General features: G+C 37.3%; 2 long non-coding RNA genes across 2 annotated transcripts; one reads left to right on the forward strand and one right to left on the reverse strand.

The window, feature by feature from the left end:
- Positions 1–406: 406 nt before the first annotated feature.
- LOC133222814 (uncharacterized) lies at positions 407–4,351 on the reverse strand. Its single transcript, XR_009728379.1, has 3 exons — positions 4,020–4,351; positions 2,766–2,842; positions 407–575 (listed from the first exon to the last, which is right to left on the reverse strand). It is a non-coding gene; the product is annotated as an uncharacterized LOC133222814 (long non-coding RNA).
- A 1,185-nt stretch (positions 4,352–5,536) lies between these two features.
- On the forward strand, positions 5,537–15,542 carry LOC133222817 (uncharacterized). The gene is made up of 3 exons (XR_009728381.1): positions 5,537–5,677; positions 13,499–13,612; positions 15,257–15,542. It is a non-coding gene; the product is annotated as an uncharacterized LOC133222817 (long non-coding RNA).
- Positions 15,543–18,592: the final 3,050 nt, after the last annotated feature.

Raw genomic sequence — 18,592 nt, forward strand, 5'->3', positions numbered from 1 at the left:
TCTTTGCAACATGTTCATCAATAATAAAAAGCATGGCAAATTTATGATGTATTTATTATTAGATGTTATTTTATTTTAAAACTTTGAACTAGTTAATCAAGAGGAGGAACGATCCTATCCAACAAACATTAGCAGGTATTGGCTTACTCACGTGAACTTAATTGTTACAGAAAATGTACTGTGATTTCTGTGGATCTGTTTGAAAAAATCTGTATTTCCTGCAAACAACACAACTTAGCAAACACACTACACAAAGGAATCGTGGTTCCTTCTTGATACTGTCGGATTCAGAGCTTTGCCCACAACTTCTCCCTGTAATATGTCGCAGTGGAGTCTTAGTCACCCAGAGTGATTTCATTGCACAACTGAAGAAAAGGTCAGATCAAATGAAAGTTTGGTAGGACTGGGAAGGAGATGGGTAAACAAAGAAACAGAATGAGTTAGGCCTTATTAAAAACAGTTGCTGTGACATGTCTTACCTTTAGGACTCTTGGACACTGCTCTAGTTCCTTAAAGTAACCTGCAGCTCTATACACAAGAATAGTACCCCCATTCCCAAAGATTACCTGCAAAAGCTAAACAATGAGAAGTCTCTGAGATATATCATTCACATCACATATAAATCTGTGTGTATATAAAAGAAGAAGGAATCTAAAAAGACGAACCATGAAACATCCATTTGAAGCATCTTTTCACTGGATGTAACCACTGGAATAACTAGCCATCTCAAGACAACAGTTAGCTAGACAAAAATAGAAATAGGAGGCTAATGGAAGGAGATTTCTGAAAGAAAATTGTCTGAAGGGTAAACTAACGTCCTAGAGGAAAAGGGTGACAGGAATTAGAATGACAAAGTTATAAGGATAATCTACAACTGAAAGAGAGATCATAATTCTTTCAATCTCCCCCCACTTCCTGATTTTTATTGTGCCCTCAGGGCATGACTACAACATACACAGTGAATAATAAACAATGCAATAGGTCCTAGAGGCATTCTCTATTTCAGTGGAGTTCTTGACCTATGAACATCCTGGAAATAGTTTTTTTGGCACTATCATAAATAAATTGGGCCATTTGTTGCTTGAGGGTGCCATTCTGGAAAGATTTTTCAGAACATAAAATAGTCCATGACTGCTGACAAACATTGGAAATGTCCTTTTGCATGCAATGAAAAGATGCCAAAGAAGCTGTATGAAAAAAGAAATAGAATAAATAAACAAATAAAAAATGTGTATTTATATTTTTCACTCATTTTAAGTTTAGAGCCTGCTACATTTGTAATATAGGAGTTAGGAATTGGTCAGGTCTACAAAAACGTTGCCTTCCTAAAAAGAAAATTAATAAACAAATTCATAATCTTCCTAAAACTCAAGTATATGCATAAATTGAAATTCCACAATATTTTATTTTATAAATATTGCAATACAGAATTTTTACCAGAAAAAAGGGAGCTTTTTTATTAGAGAACCTCTCTAGAGTCAGAAGTGCTAGGACTATATAATATAAGATCACAAAGGTGTTTGAATGTTTTGCACCACACTAAGGAGTTCTGATGTTGGATTCCTAAAAAAGCAAACAGCAGCTTCACACGTCAGTGCCTCATAATTGGTGACCAACACCATGTGATTGTTTTTTAACCTACATTCAGGTACTAGAAAATCTTAATTCCCTGATGCATAATGGACCAAATTAAACAGGAGAAACAGCAACTGTAATCAGCAGTTGTATCTCTTTCCTGACTGTGCTTTTGCAGAATGGGAGAGCAATAAAACCAAATCTTTCAAGCTGGAGAGACAAAATAGTTTCCTGTATCTGAAATAGTCATCCAGTAGATAAGAGGTGAGCATTGCCCCAGAAACATCTGTATTTTAAAGCAGCTAATGTAGTTCAAGTGGAAAGCATCCTGTGAGAATTCTTCTGATTTAGACAATTAGATATCCTTGCCCAGAATCTCATATGACTTTCACCTGTGTATGCCCTACTTCACCAAAAAATGCCACACTGGTTACCAAAATAACCAATGTAGGCTGCATTAAAGCTGAAGATCCAAAACCCCCCAGAATCTCAGATGTCTGGTAGCCTACCTGAGCATTTATTAAAAAAAAACAACAAAACACAAAATCCAAGGTCTTCTGTGTTTGATGTGATAGGATTTTCAGTCAACCAAGTGAAAAATTCAGGACCTTGTACAGAAGAAAGTAAGTTTGCCTACATGTTTTTTAATGGAAAGTCGAGTCAAAATGAAAATTCACTGATATTTACTTGTACTGTGGGAACATGCCAATTTCAGTACATTTCTGACAGATAGTTTAAATCCACTTCAAGTTATAAATATGATTATGTTCACCAGTCTATCCAAACGGTGTCTGTTTCCCTTTTTAAACCTTGTGTGATTTCCAAGAACTGGAGGTTTTCACCTATTTTTTTCCATGACTAGGACTCCAACTTGCTACTTACTTCCAGAAGTGAAAGTTTATATTTTCTTGCTTGACTGAGATGTACTGTTTTTCTATTTACATATTTCTGTAGGTGGGTCTGGCCCCAAGAACTCAAAAATCACTAGTCAATGCTCACAATACAGCAAAGCACCCAAATACAAGATAAAATTAGATAATATGTCTATTCTGTTGGAAACCTAGTAGTAAGAACACGCTGCTCATAGAACTGATAAAGCTGTTCAGAAACATCCCTTCAAAATTTCTCTTGAAACTCTTAGATTCAGTAAAATTGGGATACTTGCAATGTAGTTCAGCTTCATCAAATACCTGCCAAGTCTCCCACTCAGCCCTGCAGCAGTTTAGTTCAGGGTCAGAAATCCCAGAGTTGCCATTGTACAAGCCAACTGGGATGGAAGAGATATAAGTAAAACATGGGGGAGGTGGGGGGGGTGAGAGTGAGGGAAAGTCATCTTTCTTTTCCTGTGCATCCCTTATCACCCTGCATGGGTGATCATACAGCCACAGCAACCTTGCTTGTGCCACACAATCTAGGATTAAATAAACATTTGTGTTCTTTATAGTAGTAGGGCAGATTGCAAATATGAAATTGCATTCATCATGTAATTAGGAAAGTTAGTATACAGTGCAAGCTGGGTGTGAATGCTACACCTGTACGCAGGCTGGGGGTACTCAAGCTGTAATCAACCTACCACTGGTAGCAGTGAGTTTAGACAATATTTGGTGGCTAGATAAGGACCCAGAATCCCTGGCAGGCCTGTTCTTCACAATCAAAATGTTTACCATTATGGGAATTTACTAAACTGTAATTGTTTTTCCTGCAGTTTCCCATGCCAGGTACATGCTCAAAGCTGATTCATTTTGATGTTTCTGCAAAAAAATGGTTTGGTCATTTCTGAGAATGATAGCAGAGGAGGGTACACATATTGGCTGTTCTGAAAGCCTTTTGCATCTTTTACAATGGGAAGTCCAGGTAGCTGAAATGCACTTTTACTTGACATGAGATACACAAAACAGAGAGAGAGAAATAAGAGGAAAAGAACAATAAAATGAAAACAGTTAAATAAATCTGCTTCCATCATACCTGCTTCTTTCTGTGTATGCTGTTCAGGAGAATAACTTCCAAGAATCTCTGGCAGAAATTTATCAGACATTACTCTGAATACTGTATTTCAGGAGGAAAAGAAAATGAGCCTACAAACTGCACTCATGAAGTTGTTTCATCCCATTGTCTTCAGGTAACAGGAGTAAATTTGTCTGACATCTTCCTGTTAGTAATAGTGCCCTGATTTCATATGCCACTGGCATATTAGCTCATTACTTAATTGGTTAGTAAACAGGTATATTCAATAATCATGGTGGACTGTGCCGAACTGCCAGTCTTTTTCTACAAACATATGTTGGCAATTAAAAATGATGATTTACAAGGATCTATTACAAGCAGTTGTAGGTTGCTATGAATTTGTACAGGTTGAGAAAACACGTTCAAGTTTTCAAGCTATTCTATGTCTAAGAAAGAAGAAAAGCAAAGTGGCTGGCATAGCACAGGTACTTCCCCTTGACCAAATGGACAGGGCAATGAAGAAAACCAGCAAACACAAGGAGATCTGTCCAGCTTTGTGAGATACTGAGCCATAGGGATTCTCTGATAACACTGCTAAAAGACTGCATTAGCACAGCCAGAAAATACAAGCAGATAATCAAATGACAGTGAAAATGGTAGGGTGGATAAATCTGGTTCAACAGGGAGTCTTTATTCAAAGGGGCTGATACTGCAGTGTCGTGACGCAGTTCGGCAGGCTGCAGCGAGGCCGGCATGTGGCTCCATGAGAACAATAGCTATTGACTACAGATGGGCACTTCCTCTCCTAAAACACTCCTCGCAGCTCGCTGGCCGGGAGGGATACGCAGACATACGCTCCAATCTCCATGGCAACCACTTGCTTCAGTGTGACATCAAGCCCAGATCAAAACTCCATAGGCGTCAGATAGTACATGCTGTTTCTTTCCTTGAATTAATAATATTGATTTAAAAGGCAGGTTCCATTAACTGTTTCCTCTCTATGCTGGGGATAATTACTGTCTGTCGTGCCTGTATTATTCCGGTGACTTGAAAACAGGAAGCACAGCATCAAGTTAAATAATTCATGCTGTGCTGCTGCTCACTCTGCTCTTAGAAGCAGAGTTATTGCTAACTGGGCAGGGTATGCCACACGGTAAATGTCTAATTGCTCTCTCCTGATAAGATTATTTTTCTGAAAATGCTTTAATTCTTCCAAGCAGAGGCAGACAATAGAGACAAGTGACCAAACAATAACAGCTTGCATGTGTACTGCTGAGATTTTCCTTCTGAAAACAGTGAAAACTGCAATTGAGGCTTCGCTCCTCTTTATCACTCCTCTTCCCCTCTCAAAGCAAGCAGTGTGAAGAACTCTTTTCAAAAAGCAAACACTCAATCATGAGAGACTGGTGGTGAGGGAGTTCCTTATACTACTCTTTAGGAGCAGCCCCTCAGTCAATTATATGATGTTAGTAGGCTCTGCAGGGCTTCCCAGTTAAATCTTCCAAAGCTGCAATGTTGGTAGTCATGATTCGGTGTCTCAGGGTGGGCTTGCTTGTAAAATTGGATGAAAAAGGAACAGAAATCTCCAGGTTTCTGTGGTGCATGTGGAGTGCCTGAAGGAAAAAAGCCTGAGCAAACCAGGACAGTGCCACTTTTTAGTGAGGGCTAGGAAGCAGGGATTTTTTACTATCTAGGCAGCAATATTTTTGGCATCTGAACAAGCTTTTCTGTTCACAAAGGGAAAGCTACTGCTTTGGGGATATATTAGGAAACTGGATATGTGATAGCATTCAAGAATGTCAAAATGGCACTGAGTCACCTGGACAGTAGGTCATCTATTGCCTGGGCAAATGTTCTTACTCACTATGAGAAGTGTTGATTAGCTGGCTTAATTGGAAATCTTGAAGCAGAACAGATTTCACAAAGGAACTGGAGGACCCTCTAATTCTGAACTCATAATGGTGAAAAATGTTAAACCTGATGAACCTCCACACCAGACTAGAAGGTGCCTACAGAACTCACGTTTTTACAGGATTAAGCAGTTAAAAAAGGCAAGAACAGATGTACCACTTCAGAACAAGAAGTTGCCTAATCCAGTAAATTGTTCTCAGTACTCATAAGCCTATGCCAGGAGAATGGAAGAAGAAGGCAGGAACAGGTAGCTGAGTGCAAGAATAGGGAAGTAACAGCATTTCCCCCAGTTTTTTTCCTATGTCTGTCTGCTTTCTGTACACAGGGATCTGTCAAACTTGACAAAGTCTATTTAGAAATCTCTTCTTTTTGTACTACTTCTCCTGAAAGCAAATGCACGTTTTCATTCTCAGCATCCTTTGGAAAGAAGTTGAATAGATCTAATACTTATTTTAAAGAAAGCTATTTTCCTTGTTTTGTTTTGAAACTGGCACCTACTAAATTTGTTCAAGAGCTTCTGTTCTCTGAACAGGCAGTGAAGTCTCAATGTCTATGACACCCTTATATGTAACTCAGAGTGGAGTGGGAGAAAGCAGTCTGGATTGCTGCCTGAGTTTTGGTGGATATTTGAGTCCATGTGTCTGAATGTAGGAGAAGTTTAGATGGATAGAATCAGTTTGTATCTTCCAATATATTGAGCAATAGGATTAGTCAGAAAAGTTCCTTTATCACAGATGTTAGTGATCAGCCTTCACCATGGAATTTGTCATGGTGAATGTCACCATGACATTCTTTCAGATATCCTCAAGCTATTGTGTAATGCAGGGAGTTAGGCATTTTTGTAAGAGTCTGTAAGAACAAAACCTAGCACATGGGACATCAGTCAAAAAGACTAAGAATGCAAGAAATTGCAGTGTATTCCTTTCACTCTTTTTTTCCCTCTATGAGAGTATTGCAAAGCTGGACAACTGAATCTAATGATGTCTAAATTCAATAAATGTTTTAGTTAAAGGATTGACCTACAAAGTGTGATACTAACATGACTGGGATAGGGGGGACTTTTGTTTATGTAAAAAGCAAAGATCAAAAATTGGTCAACCTTAACAGTGGAGAGGCATGACCATTTAAAGAATCATGTTCTGCTGAAACACTGGATGCCAGGTCTGTATTAAAGGGATTCCAGGTAGCATGCAATGTAAGACTCCAGTCTGTGTTTCATGTGCAGCATGGATTCGCTGCACATGTGGTGTATATAACCTGTGGTGGTGATTCCCCCCAGCCACATGTAGCACGAGAAAAACAGTTCTGAGGTGTTTGGCATCACACCTACTACACACTGGCAGCTGCAAGCCACGGCCATCCTTCAAACTTGGGATTAGGGTCTGGGCACTGTGAGGGCTGTTGTTTTCTTCATAACTCAGAGCAATTGACATTTCTAAAAATGGATTGTTGAAATGTGCTAGTCATAACATTCTGTTCTCTTCTCCTCAACTTCATGAAGCACATGCTTAGTTCAGCCACTCTGCCTAAATGATTTTTACTGTGGAAATCTCAGTGTCTTTCCCTCAGCTTTCTGTCAGTAGTACTGACCGAGTCCAAGTGGCTTTGGAATTAAAAATCAGAATCACCATAACCAAATTCAAGGAAAGGAAACAGATATTAAATATTGTTTTCTCTTTTATGTGTACACTTACACATGTATGTGTGTCTATATATATACATATAGTGTATACATATACTTAGAAGTTGAACTCTGTGATCCTTATAGTTGCTTCCAACTCAAGATATTATATGATCTATGATATATATATAGACAAACACAATTAATAAGAATTCCTCCATTTCTATTTTTCTATTCTTTAACACCACTTACCCTCTGTATGCACTACCACTATACTGTACATACAGGACAGACCCCAGGCCTATTGTAATGTGCACTATGCAAACTTGAGAAAATTATCTATTGAGAACAGATGAAATATAAAAATGCAGATGAAAATGGTGACAATGAGAAAATATTCATAACTTTTAAAGATGGTTTAAAGATTGATGTACTAGCTAACAACCAGAAATACAAGAGAGCTTAGCACTTTCGTACGAGTGAGCTATATAAAGGGTGCAATGCAGTATGAAAAAGAATGAAGCCGTTCATTTGAAAATACATGCATGGGGAGAATAGTGAGGGAGGTGATGGTAAGGCTAGAAGTGAAATTTGCATACCTGCTTTCTTGTGAAATTTGTATCATTAGAATAAACTGGTCCAAATGTTATCCTAAGATGCATCCAGTGTTAGAATTCATGAAAAGAGCTAACATTTTTCCTTGAACAGGGTAGCATAACTCAGGAGCTGACTGCACTGTCAGTCATCAGACAGCAGTGTTGTAGCTAAAACAGTTATAAGCATGTGAGAAGGATAGGTTTTGTAAGAAGTAGTAGTATCTTTTATCAGGTCACCTGACATAACAGGAAGCAATGGACAAGCTTCTGAGGATAAGACTTTCAGAGCAAGAAAAGTGTCTCTATTGTCTTTATTTATGTGCTGTAGATTTCCTTTTATAAGATTCTTATGGCATTTATAGTTGCAGCAAGTTAACTTATGAAATATTGTTTAAATAATGCTGATTAATAACAATATTAGCATAATAATATTATCATTGCCTAAAGTTATGTGATCTGCAGTAAAAGTCCCAGCAAGTGGAAACATATAGGAGAGCGGTTGAACCTTGTAGGATTATGCAGACAAAAAAAGACATGGAGATAAGACCCTGAAACAAAAAACATTGGATATGCCTTCAAATTTGGACTGCTTTCTGACCAGGTGTGTCAAGCTTGATATAAAAATTATGTTTCAGTTCTCTGCAATATGGAATCCAACTACAGCTAGAAGAAAGTATCCTTGCAAGAGTTTATTTTGAATATGTATTTTGACACTGATTTTCTGAGGTATATACTGTTTAACTTCTTGTGCATTTTTTTGTCAGACCACACTTGCTACATTTTGCATTATTGATTAATTTTCAGCAAATTGGAAAGAGAAGTTGAACTCCCAAAGATAATAAAATTTCTGCAAGTTTCATGAAGAATATTGTCTGGTTGAAGGAGAATGCCAGGGAGGGAAAGAAAGGCAGAATTCATCTGTTATATGTCTTGTTTTGGCAGCAGAATGCATGTACCTACTGGCCAGTCAGCCAAGCATACTGACTGGCAAACAGAAATGTGCACAGCTTTGGGTAGTCACAGCTAATGACTAATTTCATCTGTTATGTGGTTCATGGAACAACCTACTCTTATAGCTTTAACTATGGAATTGTTGTAATACAAAAAAAAATGGGGAAAATTGTCAGTAAAGAAATGTTGAAGACATATGTTATTCTCCACTGTCTGATTCGGCTTCATGTTACAAATAGCCTTCCAAATACATGAGAGCTCCTGAAGGCAGTTTTATGTAGCATGATATCCTACCAAACACAGTGCCAAAATGCCACAAGGATATATTCAAATTTCAATATTCATGATTTTTATTAAGTTATAGACTAAGCTTGGCATCACAGGAGAGTAAAAGCAACAATCATGCTGTGCCTCTACTTTCTGGTTTAGGAACACTGTACAGTTCTCAAAGAGCGAGGTTTCAAACGAAGTAACTGAGAGTACAGTTGCCTGATGTTGGAAGCTGATCTGAAATCTGTGTTCAACCCTGATGGTGCTCCTGTCCCACCCCCAACCCCCATGATTGCTCTGTACCATCAAGCCATCAGACACCACAAGGACTGATCTGCTAAGAATCTAGTATTTTCCAGGGGGTTTGGTTTTTAATAGGATGAAGTCCATAATCTGGATGACCACAATGAAGAATTTGGAAGTTCTCATTCTGGGGCAAAGGAAGAGTAAGACTCTGTTCCTTTCAGTGGCAACCCAGCCTTAGCTGACAGAACTATGGCTCTGAGACAATTCAGAAAACCAATTTTTGCTCTGTTTGGCCTTAGCACTTTGCTGAAGAAACACCTTGCAAAGGCAGGACTGCAGAAAAGGTGCTAAGAAAATATATCTCCCTCATTTACAATCAGCCTAGAATCTGCATAATATTCCCTGTACTCCGAATGGGCAGAAATGGTCCCTAAGTTCTGAAGGGGCATTCAGCTAGGCAGATCATTTTATTAGTATGTGGGAAAGAAGCTTATATGAGAAGGGTGATCCTATCCTGGACAGAAAAAAAAAAAAAAAAAAAGGAGTGAATACAGATTCACAAATACCTCAGCTACAGCAGACAGGTGCATTGATTTTGTATCCATTTTTTGTTATGGACCGCAATCTGGACCAAATGCTTCCTTAAAATGAGCTAGAAAGTGTGCTGAGCTTTGACACAATGTAAAAAAAAAAGTTAATCCCCAAATGTTAGCATTCACCTGGCCATATTGACTACTCCATTATAACTTAGTATTTAGTGTTGCATATATGAATTCTAACACTGCAATAATAAATCCTGGCACTATAAATAAACTGACTCCCAAATCCTGACTTCTTAAAAGCACAATTCTATTCAACATATTCTTAACAATATGTTGTCCTTGGAAGCCTATTTTAAAGCTTTTCTTTCAGTACAGGTTTTCTTCATTCAATGTTTTGTTACAGGAATGAAAGCTCCTAATGACAGTGACAGCAAGGGCAGAGAAAGGGGCTTTTGCACAGGTTTTTCTGTTTGGTTGTTTTTTGTACATATAAACATCATTGAATGCCAGCAATTTCATCTGAAGGACAAGAAGAGGTCTTCAGCTCCTAACACAAAGTGCTAGAAAATTGTTGTCCTTATAGTATGTGCCTGTCTGCCCACTCATCCCTTACTTTTACTGTCTTTAATCAGACCTTGCTGTTACTGAGTAACGGTTTTCTCTGCTGCAGAAATAAATAAATAAAAAAAAGCCAAAACAAAGAAACCCTACTGTACACTATTAGTACTCTGGGATCCTCAGGTAACACAATTTCCCTTCAAAGTCATATTACATCCTATTCCTCAAACAATGCAGGGAATAAGACAGGAAAAGCCCCACATTTTTAGAGGAAATCCCTTTGAGGTGTTGCAGTTGTGTGAGCATGGCCAGAATGTGTGCACCATAGAGGTCCCACATGGATGTGGTCGACACGCCTCCACCTGGGAGCTTCCAGTAAACCACAGGGAAATGTCACATTCATGTTAAGCAGGCAGGCATTCCCTGGAGATTGCGTTTCCAGCTCGAATTTCTCCTTAACAAGAAGGGGGAGGGAAGGAAGGGTTCTGAATTATAAAGGCAGAATGGGAAGCCCCTGAAGTGACAAAATGCTGAATTATTCATTGTTCAGTTTCTAATTGTTCTTGAAGTTAGCAGTACCATTTGTAGCTAAATGAGCTCAACATTGCGATTTTCCCTTTCTCTCCCTCCTTCCTTACTACTAGAGAAAGGACGTAAAAAGAAAGACATCCCTGAAATGCTCATGCCAGTCCTCCTGCAGCTCTTGCAGTGCAGTGAATCAGAACTGAGAACCAAATGCACACTAAAAACTAAGTGCTGCCAGTTATGTATAGGCATATATTATAATCTCAATTCTAGTATTTAATAGAGTTTCTCATCAAAGGTCACTGCAATTGCTGCTTTAGATCAGACCAATCTAACTTGGTGTTCTATTTTTCACAGTTTGTAGCTAGCAGTAAATGCTTCAACAGCAGCAAGAAGCCTGTGATGGACAATTATGGACTAAACTGTCTGTAAGGAAAATATTATCCTGTCCTTCATGAGCTAGTGGCTGGACAGTGCCTGTATGTGTAGCAATATACATAGCATTAAAAGAAGAGAATCACAAATGCACATGACATTATCCCAATTAACCTGCAGTTCCACTTTGAAAAGGACTGAAGGTTTGTTCATAGTGACATCAGACAATAACAGTTCATTCCATAAATTAAGTCTGCAGTTCCTGCTTGAGGAAAACTTATGTTTTAAATGCGTCTTTTGTTTTGTTTGTTTGTCTGTGTTTTTTTTTTTTTGTTTTTGTGTTGTTTTTTTTTTACTTATGTCCTATATCAGTAGAAGAGCTAATTAGGGACGTCCACTTGACAATGTCTTTGTGTAATAATTTGTAATAATGATATCGTGTGTCATTATTGCAGATTCCTTCATCATTTCGCATCTTGAAAACATGTGGTTTTTTTCATCTAAATTAACTATTCCCCATTTTTGAATCCCACATTTCTGTTTTCTTTCCAAATAATTTCTGTCATCTGGCTCTGAATTCCTTCTGATTTTACTGTAGCCTTTTTAGATGGGAAGATTAGAACTCATTGATTCATGTAATGGCATTATACATGCTAACATGTTGTTTCCTTTTTGACCACCAATGCAGAATGAGCAAAGGTCAATTAATATGACACCACTGCTTATCCTTCCGATCAATACTGCCTCATTGTTTCCTTGTTCCCCCACATCTGTCTGTCTGTTGTTATACTCAGATTGCAAGGTCTTTCAGGCTGGAGATTTTTTCCTTTATCTGTGTAATGCATGAGAACAGTGGATACCCAATCAGTGTCTGGAGATTCTGCTGCAATACTAACAGTTAATATACAAATGATAAATAATAAAGGGTTCATACTGGGACCCCAGTTTTAAATTTTTTTAATTTTATTTTTCTCAGAGTGACTTCAACTCATTTGGAACCCAGTAATATGTATAAATCAAATTATTTACTGGAATATGCATTACTTAGCATTTATCTTTATGGAATTTCATTTGCCATCAAGCTGCACATCCAACTCATTAGATTCCCTGAATCTATTAAATACAAAGTCTCGGATAGATCTTCTGTCCTGGGAAGTGTCTTTGCTACAGATAGCTAGAAGCTAGGAGGATGTACTGGGAGAAATACTAGTGTCTGCCTTGCTTCTTAGTATGCTTTTCAGCTGTGTTAGGGAATAGGGAATTAAAAATAAGGTACTGGACCAAGCTGATTTATGAACTGACCCAGTACAGCTATTCTAATGTTTTTGGGTCTTCCTGAATTTTCCTGAGTTTGTTAATCTTAGTAGCTCTGTTTTATAGATTTTGCCACTCATTGCTCCTTCCTTTTACATAAACATTTTTAACCTTATGTAAAAGAAATTAAGGGTCAGGCAGCCTTCTAGGTTTTTTCTATCTGTTACCTACTTTTTAATCTATGATAGTACTTTTCTTGCAAACCAGTCATTATTTAGCTTCCTTAAGTTCTTCCTATGTGGGATTTAGCAAACACTTTGAAAAATATAAAATGTTTCCTTCTTTTTTTTTTTTTTCTTTTAGTTTTGCCTAATATTTTGTTTTCATACACTGGGAACTCTTTGGGACCAAAACCCCATTGTATTCATGTGTGAAGTCAAGCTTGTTTTTATCTTCTTCATGCCAGGAAGTTTTATAAATGATATTTTAATTGCTGTTTCAATTAATGTACCTGTAATTTAAAGAAATCTTGTCAGTATTCAATGTTCAAGATCTTCCTCAAAGAAATTTTAGGTAGATGGAATTCAGACTTATAAAAGATTTTAATTAGAAGTTGTAAACCTCTGTAACACTCTCAGCATCTTCACTCGCAAACTCCACAATTCAGACACACACAGTCATATATGCTCAGGAGCTGCTATTAATCTGTCTATGAATTTCTCTGAGTGCTTTTGTTTCTGACAGTACCTGAACTGTATTATTTTTCCAGGGGCAATCCTCTGCAAGGGTAGAAATCATTTGTCTTCCCTGTAATGTTCTTTTTGATTGTTTCTCCCCGATGTTCATGCAAACCAACCAATTAAATCCCTAGAAGATCTCTTGTTTACAGCTTATTTAGCTATTTGCTATTCAAAATTCATGTTACCATTCTGACTTTTCATCTTTTGTTTTATGCATGACATTACTTGAGTTCCATAGTCTGAAATACATCTGTTTGACTGGAGTCACCTTGACAGCCTTGCTGTACCCATGCTACCTTCCCTTCCAAAGCACAGGTGCCTAAACTTTTGACTGCTTACCAAGGCTGTACACTGTTTGCCATTTATTATCTGTCATTACTTTACATCCAGCATGGCCTCAGGATCCCAGAATTGTCTGCTGTCAATGAACAAGAATGGGTTCAACAGTGAAGAGCCGTACACAGAGACTGTACCTCAGAACTACATGCTAATACACAATAACAGGTATCATCTTCATGTCTGTAATGTATTATTCATGAAAAGTCTTTAAAGAAGCAGAATTTTGAAGTGTAACAACTCTCAGCACTGTGACAGATTTAAAGACACAGTTTTTCTTTGCTTTTAACTCCAGCTTTTCTGACAGTGACCACTGGCTTCTGCCTGTAAGGGCTGTTCTACTTTACTGGTCCAAAAGTTGGTCAGCTTGAAGTGCATCAGTAGGTTTCACTAAATTGGCTAGATTCTCTCTAAATTAGCATATTCTGACTCTGCAGGTTGTCCATTAACCGATTCATTAATTAGAGGAATGTTGAGCACTACCTACTGTTACAAAGCAGAGTTTATTATGAGTGAAGATAATTAAATAAGTATGAAATACTCAGAGCACCATGAAAATAAGTTTTTATACAGGTTTAGGAAAAGGTGACTTGAAGTGCTGCTGACATTAAGATGAAAATATTCTTGAGTACTGAAACTTTTCTTCCTCATCTTTTGTTGTGCTGGCCACGGTTGTACTGGCTACATCTACACCAGTAAATTAAATAGGCTGTGGATCATTCTGTGAACCTGAGGCCAGCTGGCACCACATAGCTCATATCAGTCCATAGAGCTAAGCCATCTTCCCTCCCAAAACAGAGTAGCCAAGTCCAAGTGGCCTGTTAGAAATGATCCTCTGTCCCTGGTGACTCCCAGACTGTGCCCAGGCACAGCTGGCACAGTCCAAAATCAAGTTAGGGATCATGCTAACAATTAACAGTATAGCTAATCACAGAGAGCTCTTGAACCCATGCCTGAGTTCTTTAGCTTCCTAGCACAAGCATAGTGATTGTTTCCAACAGAACTGAATAAATGATACTTTTGATATATTCACTGTCTCTCCAAATAAATAAATATATGCAGGCATACATACATACATACAGTGCTTAATTCTTTAGAATACAAAGGAATGACCAAAACTCCAAGATGAAATTAACAATTTTTCTGGCCCTATATCATCCAGCTAGATTACCAGCTTCTCAGAAGTTTTTATTAACTGTAGGTAAAACCCACAGGAGCAGTAATTGCAAAGCATGTATTCATTGAACACAGAAGTATATATTTTCTCCTACTGCTACCTACAATGACAAAGAACCTGATTTCAAACAGCAGTTCAGCTGGAAACACTGTCAGGGAAGTTACTGGAATGCCAGGTTCACTATCAGAGAAGTAAATTACCAGCCATCAGATGATCTACAAAAAGCTGGTGGTTGTGAAAGAGACCAGGGTTGAGGTTTGGTGTGCCAAACCCCTAACTTATTAGGCCAGAATTTACATTGTGTGAACTGTCAGTCTTGGTAGGTCATTATTCCACAAAGTGAGCTGCCTCATAGAACTTATTTTGTTTTCCATGAGGCTGTAGGAAGGGGTCTTAGGGTAGTCTTCTTCAGATTCATAACATTCACAGAAAGCAAGTGATAATGGATCATTACTTGATGGGAAGTAAGAGAACGGAATAAAACCCTGCAGATTTCTCTCAATTTCATCATGTTTCAACAGCTTTAAGGCAGACTTTTAGACTAAGGAGGAATAAGATACTCGATTACAAATGGAGCTGAGTGAGAAACAGGTTTTCCAGTCTGTAAAACTTTGACATGGGTCTTTTGGTTCTAGACTGAATAAAGTGCAGAATACCTTACAAAGCCATAGAGAAGAGGAAGCCAACGTGCAGAAGAGATAATAGCTTGGGCACTGACCCTGCAAGACATCTAACAAGTTGTTATTAATCTGAGAGAAGAAGAATTTCCTCTTGCCTATCATACGTCAGGCATATCTCCTAATCACCAGACCATTTGCTTTCTCACGTTTGGAGCAAAAAATGTGCTCCCTTCCAAAAACTTCTTTTTTTTCAGATCTACTGCTGGAAGCAATAAATTTTAAAATTGTGATTGTGAAATTTTATATTACTGAACTGGAATTTTGCAACCAGAGACTATTTTGCTTTGCTGTAGTAATGAGTCTGCATTATTTTTGGTTGTTGAAGAATTTCACTGTGCAAAGAGCATTTGCCACATACTTTACCCTGAAACACTGAAAAAACTGATTAGCTATAAATGTCAACATAATCAATATCTACCTTCTTTAATGTTGTGGAGAATGAAAGTAATCAAAATAACAAAAGGAATTGTTGGTTCTCTTTGTGTACCTCACGTGATGAACATTAACATAGCCTGTGAAGAAAGACACAACGAAGCACCTGTGCTGTACAACTGAATGGCAAGCAGCAGGTTAAAATTATTCATGATCTTTCTTATTCAGACTTCTGAAGTATCTTCCACTTCCATATTTTCTTTTTTTCTAAGTCATTTCTACTTCATTTGCAGTATTATTTCTTAGATTTTTAAAGATCTGATCTCTTTTGTTTCTATGGAATATTAATGTTTGATATTCTCTTGGTACTTTGATCTCTCTTTAGTCTTTATTTCAGATAATATTCTACTGGAAGAACCATGTACTCAGACAGGAGATCTCCAAGAAATGACTGGTAATTTCAGAAGTAGTACAATTTAATTAATGGCCTCTTTTTTTAATTTATTTTTTTTAAATCTATTCACGTTAGATTTTCTGTCCATGAGAAAGGAGACTTGTCATTCCCTTTGGCGGAGGGAAGGAAGAATCCTAAAACAATATTCATACAAAATAAATAATAAAGAACTAAGTTTCTGATTCTAATGATATCTATCTCAGGACTTTCTAGGGTTTCTTTAATAGAAAACTCTTTATATACCCTAGAATAAGAAACTAATTAATTTCTAACAGTTATTACTTAAACATTTCTGAGTCCATGAAACAATATTTGTGACATATTTGAGACCATATATATCAGTTCAAAGAAAAATGTTCATATATTTCTCAGTCATTTAGATTATGCAGAGCTAGCTATACCTGATTGACTCTCATGGTGATAATGAAAACAACAACGAAATATACAAGTCGTTTCATTTGGTCAAGCCTGGAGAAGAGAAGGCTGCATGGAGACCTCATAGCAGCCTTCCATTAGCTGAAAATTAGCTGAAGGGGGGCTATAAGGATGCTGTGGAGGGACTCTTCATTAGGGACTGTAGTGATAGGACAAGGGGTAATGGGGTAAAACTTAAACAGGGGAAGTTTAGATTGGATCTAAGGAAGAAATTCTTTACTGTAAGGGTGGTGAGGCACTGGAATGGGTTGCCCAAATAAGTCGTGAATGTTCCAACCCTGGTGGTGTTCAAGGCTGGATTGGACAGAGCCTTGGGTGACATGATTTAGTGTGAGGTGTCCCTGCCCATGGCAGGGGGGTTGGAACTAGATGATGTTAAGGTGTTTTCCAACCCTAACTATTCTATGATTCTAAAGCAGTTTATCAACTTCTGCTTGCATGTGTGTCTTAAACCTTGCTCTGGTCTAGGGGATAACTTAAGGATATCATTCTAAACCAGTAAAAGTTCCTAACTGATAAAAACCAGCAAAAAAGTTCCAGGTAAAGACTTGTACTGTATATTTTACTAAATTGCTTTTTTGGTCATGTCACTGATTTTTCAGTAATTTAAATGCTCTCAGTAGCAATGAGGCATTTATAGTTGTTGGAGACCTGACAAATTAAATCCCTTCTTTCATTCGTTGCTCAGCTCCTTTTTTCATAATGGTTCAGTATTTCAAGCTTAAAGGAATTGGAAGGAGTGTAAGACAATGGGTATTTTAAAAATACTCTGTATCTGCCAGTCACCAGCATTAAATTTTGTATCATTCAAATGGCAATCTATAATGTGTTAATAGTTCTATAAGACATTCCTTGAAGATTTAACAATTCTATTGTGATTCATTCAAAACACATAACGTTTTTATGGGTTCCCATGATCTTTGACATATTGAAGCAGATAAATAGCCTTATCCAGTATATGTGCACTAAATGCATTATATATGCCACTTCCACTCCACATCTTCCTCCAGTATTTAATGCTATTTGCAATATTGCCAACATTATCAATGTCATCATATTTTTATGTAAGTTATACTGACAGATAATGACCTCAATTAAGAGGTCAGGAAAACATGAAAAGAATATCATAATTAGATTAAATAACTATGGTAAATGAGTGAGTGAGTACCCCATGCCTAAATCAAAGGCTTCTGCTTGTTCTGACAAAATCAAACATGAAAGTATTCCTATTTAATCTTCTGGTATATTGGCAGGAATGCTTTGCCGGATAAGATATACGAGATCAAACTGTATCAGTATCAGTTCAGTATTGTGACTCCAGCAGTGTCTGTTATCATCTGATGGAGAACTGAAAAAAAATCTTTGACAAAAAATGAAAGGGAAACCAGAAAAAATGTCAATAAGTATTAGAAGTTTAGACTGTATAAAGATTTATAACTCACATTTTGTTCTAAAAATGTGTGTATTTATATTTTAAAGATTATGCTCCTTCATATTTCATACTTTATTTTTTAAAATGTACATGCATATAGTTGTGAAACAAATAATCTTTTCAAAATTTCACTATATTCTTGACCTCTGTGTTTTCTCAGGGTCTTACATTGACCTTTTTTAAATCAGTAGTCATTCCTCTTGCACTGATCTGATGGAAGAAGCTATCTGAATGTTTCCAGTATCATTACTTTTAACACATTTTGAACAATATGCTAAATCTTTGAGTTTTACCCAAACTTGAATTTTACTGGGAAACACATGGAAATATGTCGTTTTTGCCAGCTCTGGATAAGTCTTCATTCTTGCAAGTGTGACATACTAAGCAAGGTCTTTAATACCTACTGAGTTCCTGGCCAGTTAATTTTTTTTACTGCAATTACAGTTTTGGCAAGTTTTTGACACAACTATTCAACCATGCTTATGTCTGGCATACAGTAAAACATTACATAGGATAAATTACTACTAATGATCAGCACTTAAGTAGTTCTTCAAAATCCTACATTAACTGATTAATACACAGCACTTTCATTGGAAGT

The sequence above is a fragment of the Neopsephotus bourkii genome, unplaced genomic scaffold (genome assembly GCF_033783945.1).
Source record: "Neopsephotus bourkii isolate Nb327-2 ecotype Australia unplaced genomic scaffold, CSIRO-AGI_Nbou_v1 NB_1624, whole genome shotgun sequence".
In the NCBI taxonomy this organism is placed as follows: Eukaryota; Metazoa; Chordata; class Aves; order Psittaciformes; family Psittacidae; genus Neopsephotus; species Neopsephotus bourkii.